Source organism: Pieris napi, chromosome 8 (assembly GCF_905475465.1).
Source record: "Pieris napi chromosome 8, ilPieNapi1.2, whole genome shotgun sequence".
In the NCBI taxonomy this organism is placed as follows: Eukaryota; Metazoa; Arthropoda; class Insecta; order Lepidoptera; family Pieridae; genus Pieris; species Pieris napi.
Genome location: NC_062241.1, coordinates 11,871,816 through 11,888,302, shown reverse-complemented (window position 1 = coordinate 11,888,302; position 16,487 = coordinate 11,871,816). Strand labels below are relative to the sequence as shown.

General features: G+C 34.2%; 2 long non-coding RNA genes across 3 annotated transcripts; both read left to right on the top strand.

Moving 5' to 3' along the window:
• The first annotated feature begins 861 nt into the window (after positions 1-861).
• On the top strand, positions 862-6,100 carry LOC125051975. 2 transcript variants are annotated; one of them, XR_007117384.1, is made up of 4 exons: positions 862-1,309; positions 4,336-4,488; positions 4,972-5,140; positions 5,793-6,100. It is a non-coding gene; the product is annotated as an uncharacterized LOC125051975 (long non-coding RNA). The 2 variants fall into 2 exon arrangements; XR_007117385.1 differs by lacking the exon at positions 862-1,309 and adding an exon at positions 3,098-3,111.
• A 2,828-nt stretch (positions 6,101-8,928) lies between these two features.
• LOC125051974 lies at positions 8,929-15,403 on the top strand. The gene is made up of 5 exons (XR_007117383.1): positions 8,929-9,059; positions 11,119-11,283; positions 12,759-12,933; positions 13,919-14,010; positions 14,999-15,403. It is a non-coding gene; the product is annotated as an uncharacterized LOC125051974 (long non-coding RNA).
• The last annotated feature ends 1,084 nt before the right edge of the window (positions 15,404-16,487 follow it).

Sequence of the window (16,487 nt, the reverse complement as noted above, 5' to 3'; positions counted from 1 at the left end):
TAGGGTGGGATAAAATAATGAAGTCTTTTATAAGGTTTGCAAATTAAGTTCTTATAAATAATTTAACATATCTAAAATGTATAGGAAAATATACTTACCAAAAGTTCAACAATATTGATAACGAAATTGGAAGGTCATAGTGTGACACTGGAGTTTTGTGGCTAGTTAAGGCGACGTGTCTATAACAAATATCCGCCATAATTAATTATATGCTGTATATTATTTTAAAAAAAGTTTTAGTTATATTGACTGTGGTATATCCAAATTATATTGTTTTCTATTTGTAAAGCAAAAAGTAATTTGTCTAAACTTAGGGTATTCTTTCCATTCCACACATACATACTGTATATGTACGTATGTCTTTGAAATGGAAAGAATACACATGATACTAATAAGTAAGATACTAATGTATTTTATTTATTATTAGTTCTTTACACTCTTTTGCATAATAATTAAATAATATTGTTATAATTAACTTAAGAAATTGCTTAGTTACCGCTACTTTACGATCATTTCTAGGCATTCCTAATTGAAGAAAACAGAAAAAGTATAAAAAAAGTGTGAAACTTAATTAATAATACAAAAGATCATTTTAATGAAATGTAAATATTCAGAAAGACAACTGGTAACTTATAAAACTAATTTAAACACAGAGAAAAACGAAAAAAGCCAATGTAAAGATATGACATGATTATTAAAAATTTATCGCAATTTATTTATTTTACCAAAGAATTGTAATTTTTATAAAATTACTAGCTGACCCGAAAAACGTTGTTTTGCCATGTATATTATTTCTAAGACACATTGTTTTAGTTCAATGAAAATAACTATCTGCTATAATAAAAATAGGAGTTGATCGTAGAGGGGTGAAAATTAAGAGTTGTATGTATTTTTATATGTTGTATCATAAAAAAATAAAAACAAAAAAAATTGTCTATAAATTAAAAAAAAATTGTTTGGGGTGTACAACCCTTATCACGGAAGCGTTTGAAAGATAATAGCCAATTATCAGACTTACTGAATTTGCATATATTTTCATAAGAATCGGTTGAGCCGTTTCGGAGGAGTATGGGAACAAACATTATTAATATTAGATTACATATTTGTGACAATATCGAGAGAAAACGCTTTGCCTTAACACATGTGATAACGAAAAATACTTTATTTAAAAACATTTTTAAGTGAGCATTGTTTAGCTGTGTGTGTTGTGTGTCTAGCTAGTTCAATAAAAATGAAAATTATAAGTTCTAAGTGTTGTTTTTGTTTACCCATTCGTACAGGATTAATAATAATATGCTATTTAAAAATCGTAAGTACCTTAATGCTATATATTACAAAGTCAAAGTCAAAAATCTTTTTTTTTATGGCTCTGGCAGGGTTTGTGCATTAGTAAGCGTCAAGTATAAGATTTTTACAATTCGTGCTTGCCTTCGAAATTCGGCCGTGTCCTCCATGTACGGTTTAAGCACTCGCCCGGTACCGCACAACCGTCCCAAAGGCCGACAACAAATTTAAATTAAATTAAAACTTGCCCTCGAACCGGGAATCGAACCCGGTACCCCTCCAAAAATCTTTTATTCATATAGGTAGCACAATGTACACTTATGAACGTCAAAAAATAATAAATGCTTCTTATTTTACATTTACTGCCAGTTCTCAAATCAAGGGCGTAGAACGGAAGAGAAGAACTGGCAATGAACTCTCCGGCACTCCTTTTAATCGCCAAGTTTTTTGTTTTACACAACGTTTGTAAGGAGCTGCAACCATTACACCATGTTCCACATGCCATCTTAAGTAATAAATTAAAAACAAATATTTGTCCTCTATCAGCAGGAGGCATGGTGAAATAGTAGCACGCACTTACATTCTCATTGCTTTTAATACCTACCAGGAAAATAAAGATTCAGAGTCTCTCAAGATTCAAGGACTCGTGTACGTCAAAATCTAATATGTTTTATAATAAACGGCTCAAATTTAAGAGTCTTTCCTCCCATTTTGTTCTCTTTGGAGTAAAGACTCTTGGGCCGTGGGTTTCAAGTGCACAGGCGCTCTGTAAAGATTTAAGTTGGCGCCTGGTAGATAGTACCGGTGACCCCAGAGCTTGTGACAACGAATAAGTATTGCAATAGGGTTTAGGTTTTAATAAACAATTATATGTACTCTATACGCACTTAGTGCTACTCCTGCATCATCCAGTTTTATATCCACCTACACACATTTTTGGCTTTCTATCGTCACTGCTGGATATTTATTATTATATATAATTTTTGGCTTTTGTGTATAATGTAGATATTGTATAATAAGTAGCTATAGGTATACTGATAAGCAAATAAATAAATTAATAACTACAAACAACGAAAAAAGGCATGTAAAGTAACCTAATACTTCAAAAAATTCTTCTCATAGGCGCATACATACTTGGACTTGAACCGCCGACCGAATTAACAAAGTTCAGGGTCATAGGAAATGAACAATGAAATGATATTAGGGGATTGAAGTGATGAAGTGGTCTCTTTATTACTTCAAGATGTCATATGGATGATTGCTCCAAAACCAACTTCTAAATCGAACTTTTCGATTAAAACGAGTCATGGAAAGTTCTTGTCCATTTTACGCTCTTGATTTGAGAGCGGGCAGAATAAATGAAGAATTTACGTTTGATATTTTCCCACTATAAAACATGTCCGATTTATAGAGCAGTGTTGGCCCAGTGGCTTCAGCGTGCGACTCTCATCCCTAAGGTCGTAGGTTCGATCCCTGGCTGTGCACTAATGGACTTTCTTTCAATCTATCCTTTCATTTAACATTCGCTCGAAAGGTGAAAGAAAACATCGTGAAAAAACCGACATGTCTTAGACCCAAAAAGTCGACGGTGTGTCACATTACATTTAAAAATGATCATGAAACAGATTCAGAAATCTGAGGCCCTGACCTAAAAAGGCTGTAGTGCCACTGTTTTATTTTGTATAAAACTTGTCCAGATGGAAATGATGATATACAAAGAGAAATAAATAAAGTAAATGGAGCGTTGTATTCATGTGAAGCCAAGATATCTCAAACGAAACTCGACTAGGCGTAAAAAGGGGCGTAACCCGACAATGATTTATTTCTGTAAGTAGGTTTGTACAAACACTTTTACACGTCAAGCATATTTTTTTTAATCTAGATGAGTTCAACGTTTCCTACCGTACATACAGTAGTGAATGTTGGGTGCAGTGGTGCAACAATAGGGTGGCTGTGCTGGCAAAATACCACGGGCCCACGACCCAAGAGGGCCCCTGCCCAAGAGATAATATGTTCTATGGATGAATGTGAAGTCTTCAATACGCATTGGGCTAGCGAGGGGACTTCAGACCTCTCGCCTGAGAGGCCTATGGCTATTAGTGGGACAACACAACGTGTAATTGAGTACGCTGAAAATCTCGAAGTTTATTAAAATTAAACTGAGTATGGATGATTTTTACTGATAGGGCCCCATCAAAAGAAGATTCACAGACCCCAGTTGGTATAGTTAGGTACACCACTTACGTACAACGGACCTATTGAGCGTCTAAGTGCGAAAACTGAGTTCACAAACCAAACCATAAACCAAACACCACTGGTTGGGTGTGGCAAAGAAAGAATGAAAGTAGAATAAATGCCGTGGAAATGGAATAGGATATCCAAGGCGACAGTGGATCACCATCCACAAGTCAGGTTGGGTAGGCCTTGGGAAGGGCCAAAAAAGAACGGAAAACCGACGAGAAAGTATAATGATCTAGAGATATCTCCTCCCTCAAAGGCCGGCACGCACCCACTAAAAATGGGTGTCTATGGGCTGCGTAGACTGCCCTTTTTGGTCGTCCCGCAAGCTCGTTTGCCCCCCTATTATATAAAAAAAAAAAAATTGTGAACGTCATAAAAGTAGATGAAGCAAGAGATATGTCAGGACCGCAGCAAGTGATGATGCGTGGTCTCTGCTTACCCATTCGGTGGTGATATAAATAAATCAATATAACGTGTTAAGTTTAAACTATTCATATACGTAAATTAATCAATAAAGCTTTTTATAAATTTGACGATTATTTAAACCAATTCCTTGGGATTCATTTGCTCCAGTTCAAGCAATTTGTATGACTCAAAACTTGGCGATTAAAAAGAGTGGCGGAGAGTTTCTTGCCAGTTCTTCTTGCCCGCTCTACGCCCTCGACTGGCGAATCAATTTAACATCTTTTCTGTTGACGTTCATAAGTGTACTTGGTTACTTATATGAATAAAGTTTTGTGGGGTTGAGTTTGATTGTATTAATTTAGCCTCATCTGTATTCTTTGGTAAGATTAAAAATACTCTTTTCAGGCAATATGTACCATCATCTCCTTATTCATGCTGAGTAACAGGCTAGAGTCATTGGGTAACCTAGATGATAATATATACAAGTATATTGTATTAGGAATAATAGCGGTTCTGGAATTCATTTTCAGCTTTGTACTTATTACTGGAATCCACAAGGTATGCTAAGTTTTCTCTATTTTATTATTCTCTAAAGCAACAGTGTTCCTCTCCACCCTAAAGTCGTGGATCGATTCTCATTGGATGAAGGAAAACGCTGTAAGGAAACCTACACAATTAAGCAGTATCTAACTATAACTGTCGACACGGGAAATATCTAAATCTTCTACCTAATCTTTTTTTTCCATATATTTTTTTACTTTTCTTTTTTGATTAATATTATTATGTGTTGTGTTTCTGTGTGTGTTTCGTTAGTAATAAATGTTATATCTGTCTCTCTGTCTATTTGACTATACACCAAACCTTCTCCTACTCTCCTTTTTTTATGTAACAGGAGACCAATGGGAGGCTCACCTGATGTTAAGTGATACCGCCGCCACCCATGGACACTCACATAGCCAGACGCCTCTCAAGTGCGTTGCCGGCCTTTTAATTTTAAAATCGCATCAGTTGAAGAAATCATTATTGAAGACTTTTTTTCAGAAACACATCAAAATTGTTCGTGTCACATACATCTACAATGTCCTGATGATGGGTATCCAGATTCTTATTGCTATAATCTACGTGCCTCTTCAGACTTATGAGCTCTTTGTAACAGGAAGAGGAGATGATCCTCTACTTATGTTAATGGCTGCTATACTGCTTGTAGTAGGTGAGAAAAAATATTATATCACTTTCTAGAAACAAGATACTCAACAGTTTATATTAGAGTGATAACGTATTAGTAATCAAAACACTAATACTAATTTTATAAGGGCCCAGTTACAGCTTACGTTCTTTTGACAGATGAACTCTTAAATGACATAAAACTCTTACTTTCTTGGCCATGCTTTCTTTCTTGACCTTTCTGCGAAAACGCTAAGATCACTAACGGTTTTGCAACTCACTACACGCTACACTGATGACAGAGAAAGTATGGCCTTATAAGACATGATAGCCTTGCCTCCCTCAAAGATGAGACCACCAATGAGTTTTTCTGTCTATCTGCGACAACAACTCAAACTTCGAGGGACATAAAGGGAATGCCTGCCTAAAAAAACATTAAGACAGCATATACAAATATCTGAGCACAAGATTTTTCGGTTATATAGGCTTCTCCTGGACAAAGGCCACATCTCACTTAATAGTCAATTCGCCCTTCTCACTCTCTCTCAATCGGTCTCAATAGCTCTCTCCCTTTTCTTCGACAAAAACGCTCCACATCTTCGTGACGTGTCATCCGTAAAAAATTTACCCTCGTGCTAAAGAAATTTCACTTCAATTTTTTTTTTTTAATATTATATGTATTAAATGTGTTTTCTCAGTATTGCAACTCTACGTGGCATCGCTGGTGCGTCGACATCTCTTCCACTTGCGGCAGCAGTGTGTGTCCGACCCAAAAAGTTCAACGTATTCGCCACGAAAGCCTTATGTCGTATATTAATCTTAGTTCAATTTATATAATTATCCCCTTATATACATTAATTACTAGTTACACAGTTTTACTCAAGCCTCGCCACGGGTGACGGAATAATATTCTAAATTCAAAATCATTTATTCATACTGGTAACACATTCTACACTTATGAACGTCAAAAAAGAAATACACATTAAATTAGAAGCTAATTTTACATTTACTGCCAGTTCTCAAATCAAGGGCGTAGAACGGAAGAGAAGAACTGGCAATAAACTCTCTTTTTAATCGCAAAGTTTTTTGTTTTCAACAACGTTTGTAAGGAGCTGCAACCATTACACCATGTTCCACATGACATCTTAAGTAATTACTTACTTCCTGCTGATAGAGGACAAATCTTGGTATTTAATTTATTTTATTATTATCAATTATAATAATAAAATAAATTAAATACCAAGATTTGTCCTCTATCAGCAGGAGGCATGGTGAAATAGGAGCACGCACTTACATTCTCGTGGTAACAACACGCAAATACATAGTCGAAATAACTAACATCACAGCAAACATGAATTAAAGTACGACCAGTCCATAAGTAGCACCCGTTCACGAGTATGACGCATGGCGATAGGAGGAGTTACCTACGTAAAATATCTTCTACTGAAGCTTCTCTTTCTTTCTTTTTTCGTCCTTTGCACTTATAATATTTTAAAGTAAGTTTAGGCCGTGATTAAAACATATGCTTTAGTCACCCAAAACACAGAGATATCCCTTGTATGGGGACTTGCATCTGTAGGAATATAAAATATATATTTATCTAATATTAGATAAAACAGTGTAACTTCTTTGTAATAAGGTTTAAAGATTTAAAATTATTAACCGCAAATGCCAGTTAAACCCCATTTAGTAGCGTTACTGTGTTGAAATTCTGGTGTTAGCGGATCTCGCCTACCGTTGTATGTATGTATGTTAACGTAAAATTGTAAACACCGTTAGATTGTAATCTATCTCGCGAGATTATAAACTGTCGAAAGATTGTGAACCTCAGCGTACTGCTTACAATTTAACGTATTATTATTCGGTAGATTGTACTACACTAACTTAGTTATCATTCAAACTTCTTTGGTCAATTACAGATTAATTTTACTTCCCAACAATTTCATATAACTACCGAATAATAATACGTTAATTTGTATGCAGTTCGTTGAGGTTCACAATCTTTCGACAGTTTATAATCTCGCGAGATAGATTACAATCTAACGGTGTTTACAATTTTACGGTGACATGTATATGTCTAGGGCCCTGTATTGTATAGAAGATACATAATATCGCGTAATATGAAGTATTTTCCATACAAACAAACCTATAATATATATTTATGAAATATTATTGACGTTGTAAGGAATTAACTATTTAAAATTATACGAGTAGTTTTTTAACTGTAGTCCTAATAATTTATTTGGCAATTAAATATTAATAAAAAATTGTATTTTTATTTTACTACAATATCTAATTGGTGTCTTTTATAACTTTATTGAAATATTATTACATTGCCTAACATCTTTATATATATATAATTCTACTGTACGTGTGTATCTCACGGAACTCCTCTTAAACGGCTGGACCGAATTTAATAAAGTTTTTTGTATGGTCGCGCCCTGGATGGTTTAGCTTTACAAATTAGGCAGATGGAGCTGCAGTCGGTATATAAGTTATTTATCTATACTGCAACTAAACAGCTCGTTTAGTATCCTAATCGCTTGAAATATCATGCAGGGCTGTCGGATCAGCTGATACCCTATATAATATTATGAAATAAACTAGTCTGGCCAAAAATACTGTTAGAAGGGTGATCTCCTATTTGCCTATTTGTAAAAACAAACAGATATAATAATCTGAGGCCCAGACCTTTAAAGATTGTAGTACATTTATTTACACTTCGTTACTTTAAACGTATGAAGAAGAAAGAGAGGATGCCCACCGAAAACTTGGGAAGATGATATAAAAGGGATAGCGGGAAAAAACTGGAAAATTGTCGCATCAAATAGGGATAAGTGGAAGAATCTGGAGGAGGCCTTCACTCCATCGGAGGTCGAGTACAAGTGTAAAACTTAAAAGACATGGACTTACTGTAGTTATAGTGTACTCGAATAAAGGCTATTTTTTTTTTATTACTCAAACTCAAACTCAAAATATCTTTATTCAAGTGGGTAACCAAGTACACTTTTGAATCGTCAAGTTAAATTAATCATAAATTTACATTTACTACCAGTTCGCAAGTCAAGGGCGTAGAGCGGGTAAGAAGAACTGGCAAGAAACTTTCCGCCACTCTTTTTAATCGTAGTATTGTCATACAAATTGTTTGAACTGGAGCAATTCAATCCCAAGTATTAGGATCATTTAAGTAGTCCTCAAATTTATAAAAAGCTTTATTGATTAATTTTCGTTTAACAAGGGCTTTGAATTTATTTAGTACTTTAAACATACATATAAAAAATAAGTAACATAAGTTATTAGGCAACGGGCGGCCTTATCGCTAACACGCGATTTCTTCCACGCCTAGTAAGGAAAATTAAAAAAAGAAACACCAATTAAGGGTAAAGTACAAGAAGTGGCTAAAAAATTTCCAAAAATCAAAATTACATGTAACACTAGAAATACTAACTACGACTTTATTCCGCTTCCGCGAGAATCTTGGGCCGTGGGGTTCAAGTGCACAGGCGCTAATTAAAGATTTAAGTTGGCGCCTATATATATACAGCGAGGAAATAACTATACGAGGCAGAAGAGAAATTCTCAAAAAGAAGATTCTTAAAGTTAGTTACCCATTTACTTAAGTCGATCAAGAATTCGCATTTATATAAGTAACTTAGATTTTAATCCGCCTCACGCGTAAACCAACGATGTTATTTTATAGGGAACTATAAATCTTAAAAATGGCTTAGTAACTATCGATAAATGACTCTGAGACTTGCAAATATAAAAATAAAATAATATTATCCTCAAAAAAATGCACAATTTTCCTTAACGAAAATCTTCAAGTGATACTACAATCAAAAATTCAGTATTAATTTAATTATTCGCTAGTTCACTTGTGTTTAATTATGTTGTGTAGATTGACGAAATGCTGTTTTTGCTTTCCTCTAAGATCTGGATTAATCGCATTTGGATATATTTGTCTTGTAAGTATTTGATTAATAAAACATACGGGCTTTTTCGCTTTTAATGTCGTTTATTGCATCACTTTTATTTGCTCTCAAAATAAATAGAATAACATTTTATCAAACGGAATTGAAACTTCAACCCTTGATAGATTCATTTTCATTATTTTTTTATCTCTTGTATTCTTGCAAAAATAGTTTATATATTAATTTGATATCTTCTTTTTGTATTATTCTAACGAATGAACTCGTTACTGGCCTATTTTTAAATATGTATATATCACTCTTATATGCAGCATATTGCTATGTTATTACATTTATACAAAATCAGTCTATAACAAAGGGAGAAAACATCGACAATTTACCATACATTATTTTTGAAGTTATACTTCTTTTGGGGCGTTAGGGAAAAACGATGAGAGTAAATTTTTACAGTGAGCGCGCACACCGTCACAAAAAAACCGACACCCTCAATAACTTGAGGGCTAAGCTAACGCTTAGTCAAAATTTTAAAATAAAAAATGTCCTTTTCTTTCATTATGTAGAATTCTTTTTTGTGACATATAAATAAACTTTATTTAACTTTCAATGTATTAAATACCTTTTTTCTATTGTAAGTGTGTACAATAAGGCAAAAGAAAAAAATATATCTTATTACGCCACAGAAGTATAACTTCTAACGCGTGTACATAAATAGGTACACACACGTGTCACCACTCTATGACATGAACTAGACATAATATACTCTGGTTCTACAAATCAGTTTTGATTTTGCGAACAATAAAAAAAATATATTTTTAAACCTTTTCTGCCTTCTAACTTGACTCAACGGCCCTGACGCGGGAGTCATTAAGGGACAAGAAGATGTATAGGTAAAGGAAAATAATTCTTCTCTTTATGCTGATTTACATTATATTTAACACGTATCTCGACAAGTGATATTCTTATCCAAAGTATTACTTTGTTGATCACAGTTGACATTAGTAACCCACTCCTATAAAATTATACGTGAATTTTAAGAAAAATCTAATGAAAAACAATCATAAATTCTCTCTTCTTTATGTTATATATTATATGTTAATTAAAAAGCTTCTTCTATAAGCTTTTACGATGGCCGTATAAATGGTTTTTACCCAATAGACTAAATTACAACTGTGAGTTTAACTTTAGGTCATATCAGTTACGTAAGTTTTATTATGAGACTCGTTTTATCGTTAATCTCTCAACGGGATGTCAAAACAAAACAGTTTAAAGGTTACAGATAACTGATAAATTACTTTGGTACATCTTTACTGCACAGAATCACAGTATTTACTGGATTCATTATGATTCTTGTATGAAAGCTTTTTTTATAAATTTGACGATTATTTAAATGATCCTAATCCTTCATTTGCTCCAGTTCAAATATTTATAGCTGCTCTGCCTTACAAACAATTTGTATGACTTAAAACGTAGCGATTAAAAAGAGTGGCGGAGAGTTTCTTGTCAGTTCTTCTTGCGCGCTCTACGCCCTTGACTTGCGAAATATAAATGTAAATTTAGAATTAATTTAACATCTTTTCTGTTGACGTTCATAAGTGTACTTGGTTACCTATAATGAATAAAGTTATAAATAAAGGTAATGTATTGGTTCCTGAGTTATGAAAACTCGGAGGGTTACATGGACCTTTCTGTGCATGCACAAAATGTATGTAGGTAGGTATGCACAAAAGCCTCACGGCGGAAACAGTCAATCCAAAACATCATGGCCCCAACCCCATCTGCAAGTACTAGGTCATCAATTCATGAACTCAGTAAATGGTCTGTCAGTCTTCGGGAACTCGTGTAATGCCTTCATGAATTATGTCAGACCGAAGTAGAGTACCTACTTTAATCAAATATTGTTTTGTCTGTGTACAACGTCTGTCGGGTCCGCTAGTTTATTATGAGAAATGAATAGACATTTTAATAGGTATAATAGGGGGGCAAACAAGCCGAGAACGACGCCCAAAAATGGCAGTCATCGCCCATAGACACCCATTTTCAGTGGGTGAATTGCCGGCCGGTTGGAATATATCATTAATATATTTTTTGTTTTCAGATAATTCTTTACCTTAACATAATATCGATAATATGCCATATGAGTGACCTGTTCCAGGGACTATCATCAACCGATCCCATGAATTACATTATACTTTCGCTGGCGTTGGGTGTCAACATTATTCAGTTCTTTTTTGATGTTATTTTACTTGTCGGACTTCACAAGGTATCTTTGAAAATATTTTGTAACCTTTTAAGATTTGCCGAATTTTTCTATTAGAAAAGCTCTCTAGGATATATCCTAGTGATTGTAAAATAAGTTTGAATGCATGCTTGTAGTGAGAACTAACGGAACTCTGTCAACATTGTGGCAAGTAAGATTGTAGCTATTCTCGGTTATTTTTATGGGACCATCGGTATATCGTAACTTCCAATACGTTTCAACATTTTTGTTGAAGTGAAACTTCTTTATAATCGTTGTGATTTCAAACCGGATGCAACGGAAAAAGCGACAGTAAAAAGAGATAGACGCATAAATTCGTAGGATTTAGCGTGGGAGAGAATGAGATGGGAAGAATTGTGCAGTGTATAAACTTTAAATTGGCGTGTATTTGATCATTTTAAAGTAAAGTAAAGTTCCTAGGATGACACTATGTGTATGTGTGGCTCTATAAGTAATAAATTAATATGAATTTTCGTAAGCTCTAACCTGCTACTATTTGTTTGTGATGTTGTAGCTGTTAGTTCTTTCAATACAAACTATCTTGAGGTCGCTAGATACAAAAACTCAATAAAGAAGTTGGAGTCTAAATTGTAGGGTACCGGTGCAAGACGGGTTCCACTCACATATAAACTTGCTTATTTTGCGACATAATCAAACGATATTTCCTTACGATGTTTTGGCATACAAATGTTCGCAAACAAAGATCCGGCCTAGTTAGTACCTAACTTCATGAATTAAAATCATCACTTCAGTAACACAAAAAGGAAACGTTTTAACATCTATCAATATTAAATCATTTCACTCTTTTTAATTATAAATTCCAAAAATATACATATACATTTATTCATAAAGATAACACAATGTACCTACACTTATTTATTTCAGAAACACATACATTATCCTTACAGACTATACCGATACCATAATGTCGAGAAAAACAAATAATATATAATAAAGTATACAATATAAAACACGTAATATACACAGTATCGCTACTGTGAATTCACTCTGCGATCATATATATGCCTATAGTGACAGCATTTAGTAGGCGCATGCAATATCGCAAATAAATCGCCGACGCACATATCCAATAGGTACAAAGAAACACAGTTCCTGGAGTACACACTTGGGTTGCACACTAGATTTATGAACGTACTGCTTTACAACTTGTTTTGGTCGTGAGCTCTCGTTCAATAAGAAATATAACAACAGCCTTGCGATTCTGTAACTCACTTTTCGAACTCACAAAGCGGTTTTCGCAGCAGTCATTTTACGATTTGGCATTCTGCTAAACAATAAACTACAAGCTCCCTTCTTATCAGAATGCCAAATCATAGAATGACTGTTTTCACAAAATATGATTTGAGCGCGACCGCCGCTGCGAAAACCGCTGTGTGAGTTCGAAAAGTGAGTTACAGAATCGCAAGGCTGTCGTTATATTTGAAAGGCAGCTACTAGATTTACTGCCTATTTTTCAGGGAAGCACTGCATTACTAGAAGCATACTACGAGTGCAACTTATGTATGCTTATAACTCAAATGGTAATTGCTGGCTTGTACATTCCTCTACAGGCTTATAGATCATATCCTACACTGAAGAATTACGTTTGGTTATTATCAATTATAATGATTTTTTGCGGTGCTCTTGTTATTGGTAAGTCATTTTAATTAAAAATTGATTTATATTGTATTAAAGTTACGAGACAAGACTCTTACGTCTTAGTTCGCGCTAAATATTGTTTCCAGGGATGCCAACTTGGGGGGTTTCCCCCTAAATTTAGGGGAAATCAAGATATCCAGGTGTTTAAGGTTTTTTTTTGTTTTTACTTTATTCACGTTTTTATTTTTCTAAACGCACAAATCTATACAATTTATATTAAGTCTCAAATACAAAAAAAATACCAAACTCCATGCGTGGCTTTAACTTAAAGCTTATTATACCTTTTATTCTGCTATGTTATGTTATATTTTATATGGCTTTAGATTTTAACTTAAAGTTCAAAACAGCTGTTTTACATTACTTGCATGTAATAATATTTTTATTTACAATCAAGCATACAGTATTTACAATATACTTAACCTACAAATTATAATAAAAATTATTAAAAAGTAAATCAAAACAAATTTAAAAAGTTTGGTCTCTGTGGCAGTGTACCTTTAACACTGGCAGCATTTCCTCGCTGTATTGCGATACTTATTCGTTGAGCCAGGAAAGTACCAGCTCTGGGGTCACCGGTACTATCTACTAGGCGCCAACTTAAATCTTTAATAAGCGCCTGTGCACTTGAACCCCACGGCCCAAAGGTATCTACTCCAAAGGGAACAAAATCGAAGTTGGAGGAAAGACTCTTATATTTGTGCCGTTTCTTGTTTTCTGCCTGCTCTGCGGCCATAATGCATGTAATTATATATGTATATAAAATTACTTCTCAAACCGAAAGTAGGGGGTTTCTGTAAGCGTTGGCATCATTGCTTGCTTCTGAAACTCTCTCAGTGCTTGCGAGATACGGACGTCATTTTTAGCTATAAAATAAAAAACAAAGATAAAAAAGGAAAGAAAAATATACTTACCTTATTTTTTCATATATCTAAATATATTTGATATTTCGCAGAAAATTTAACTAACATTTCTATTCTAGTGTGTCAATTCTACTTAACGTCACTGGTTAAAAGTCAGTTACGAGCCATTAAACAAGCAGTGGTTAGGGAAGAAGAAGTATGAAACTAGCAGGTAAATATCTTGATCGCCTTTGAAAACTATTCCTTTGGTTATAATATTACTATGAAAGCTTATAAGTATGTAAAAAATCACTATGCTGATTTAAATAACTATGTAATGCTATTTTAATTTATTTCGTATAGATCTATTAATATCTTTAAACCAAATAAATAACATTGACTGATTTAAGTAAGCAGCTGAGTTTCATCATCGGACATCAAGGCGGAATACAAAATACCATCTGGACCCGAGCGGTTCTTAAGCCAGTTTTTGTCGTGCACCACTACTATGTGGAACCAGCTGCTCACTGAACTATTTCCGAACGATTTCGACTTACGGTCCTTCAAGAAAAGAGCGTATATTGGTACGCTCTTTTCTTAAGTGCGTTGTCGGCCTTTTAAGAATTGTCTTAAAAAGCCGACAACGCAGTCAGATCCTTCTAGCAATGTGAGTGTCCATGACTTACTTAACATCAGATGTGGTGAACGCCATCCCTTAGCCTCAGCCCTATTTGCCTCCTGTTAAATAAAAATAAAAAAACAACTATTTTGTATAGTACCTAAAAGTATTTTATAAAGTATGCGTACAGATTCTTTAGTTTGTAAATTGGCGCCTTTTTGTCAGCAGAGTTGTATATTAAGTTTTATTAAATTATTACCCAAATAATAATATAATAATATATTCAACAGCTCTGTTCGAAGACAGAATGTCGTGAATTAATTATCATCCTTGCTGTATCTCGTTTCCAAATATCTTCTACTTTTGCGAACTAGCGAACTTTGGAATCGACTCCCGGTAGGGTTCCCTGGGAGATACGACCTCCACTAAAATACGTGTTCATGGGCGTAAATCTACCCGTATATCCTATTAAAAAAATACCTCCACTCCAAATTCTCCTAAAATATTAATAATGCTATATAACCTACAAAAAGAACCAAGAAACAATGAAAATACGTCTCGATTAACATACACACACATCATAATTTCTATAACATTTCAGTTCATCGAAAAATTCAACTCGACAGGAACGCATTCTGGTGAAGCGGAGACACATGCTGATACTATGGAAAGATGCTTGAAACAAAAGAAGAATGCTTATTTTCTAAATCTAATTGTTAATAACTTCGTAGATATATGTATTCTCACATGTGTTAAAGTCTTGGTAATCAACTAATCCATAGACGTATTAGGCCACGTGTGTGTTTAGGGGTATCTACACGGGATACACTTTTAATGAAATATGTGCCGACTATATCCTGACATTACAAAAAAACATTTTAATGCAGCACATAAAAAAGCGCTGAAAAAATTTATATCTCGGCAATATTTCTGCATATGGCTCATTATTTTGTCTTTACACGGTCTACATACATGGCATGGCTAGTACTTATTACCAAAATAAACAGAAACAAATACAAACGAACATAGCGCTAATCAAACGAACCGTGGCAAACTTCACGTAGCATGAAAAAGGGACGCACTTAGGCCGTAAAGCGAGACGGCAACGATATGGCTGAGAAATATTGCAGTATTTTCGATTGCAAAGCGATCGTTCCAGCCTTACGGCTTGGAATCTAAACATTCATCGGACATACAAAAAACATTTGGCAATATATCACGGACATACTAAAAATATTGCCGAGTATTCAGTCTAGCCGTAAATGCTGGCACACCCTGGCAGCTATACATTTGCGTCAAAAAATGGCCCGTCTAGCAGCAGTAATTATTTCTGCCCTGCGATTCTGTAACTCACTTTTCGAACTCACACAGCGGTTTTCAGAGCGGCGTTTGCGCTCAAATCAGTCGTAAAGCAGTCATTTTACGATATGGCATTCTGATATACAATAAACTACAAGGAGGGACCTTATCAGAATGCTAAATCATAAAATGACTGCTTCACGACTGAGTTGAGCGTGACCGCCGCTGTGAAAACCGTTGTGTGAGTTCGAAAAGTGAGTTACAGAATCGCAAGGCTGTTTGGCACACAGACCACAGTATGAGAAGAATTCTCATTTAATCGATTGACAAATGTGGTAGTACCATAACTTTTTTATCAATTAAGTTAACATTTATTATTATTTCTTATTGTGAATGTGCCTATTTGTTTTATGGCTATAGTAGCCATAGCTCTCCGGATAGGATCATACTAGCCAGACAAAACGGAGGTGTTTTGTAATATGTTAATAAAATATTGAAACATGTTTTTTATTTAATTTATAACTTCATATATTATTATAATTTGATCATGATTCAATTATTGCATGTTTATAGGCCTTAAGTCTATAAAATTTTACAGGAATTGAAGGAATAAAGGCTCATATGAAATAAATAAATAAATTCGTGTTAAAATCCGTAAACATTTAAAGTTTGTAGTGCAAAATGCAATAATTAATTCATAATGCTTATGTAAGAAAAAACAAAAAAACAATAACGAACCTTAAAATATAATAACTAATCATAAATAATAATAATAAATATATTATTAAAAA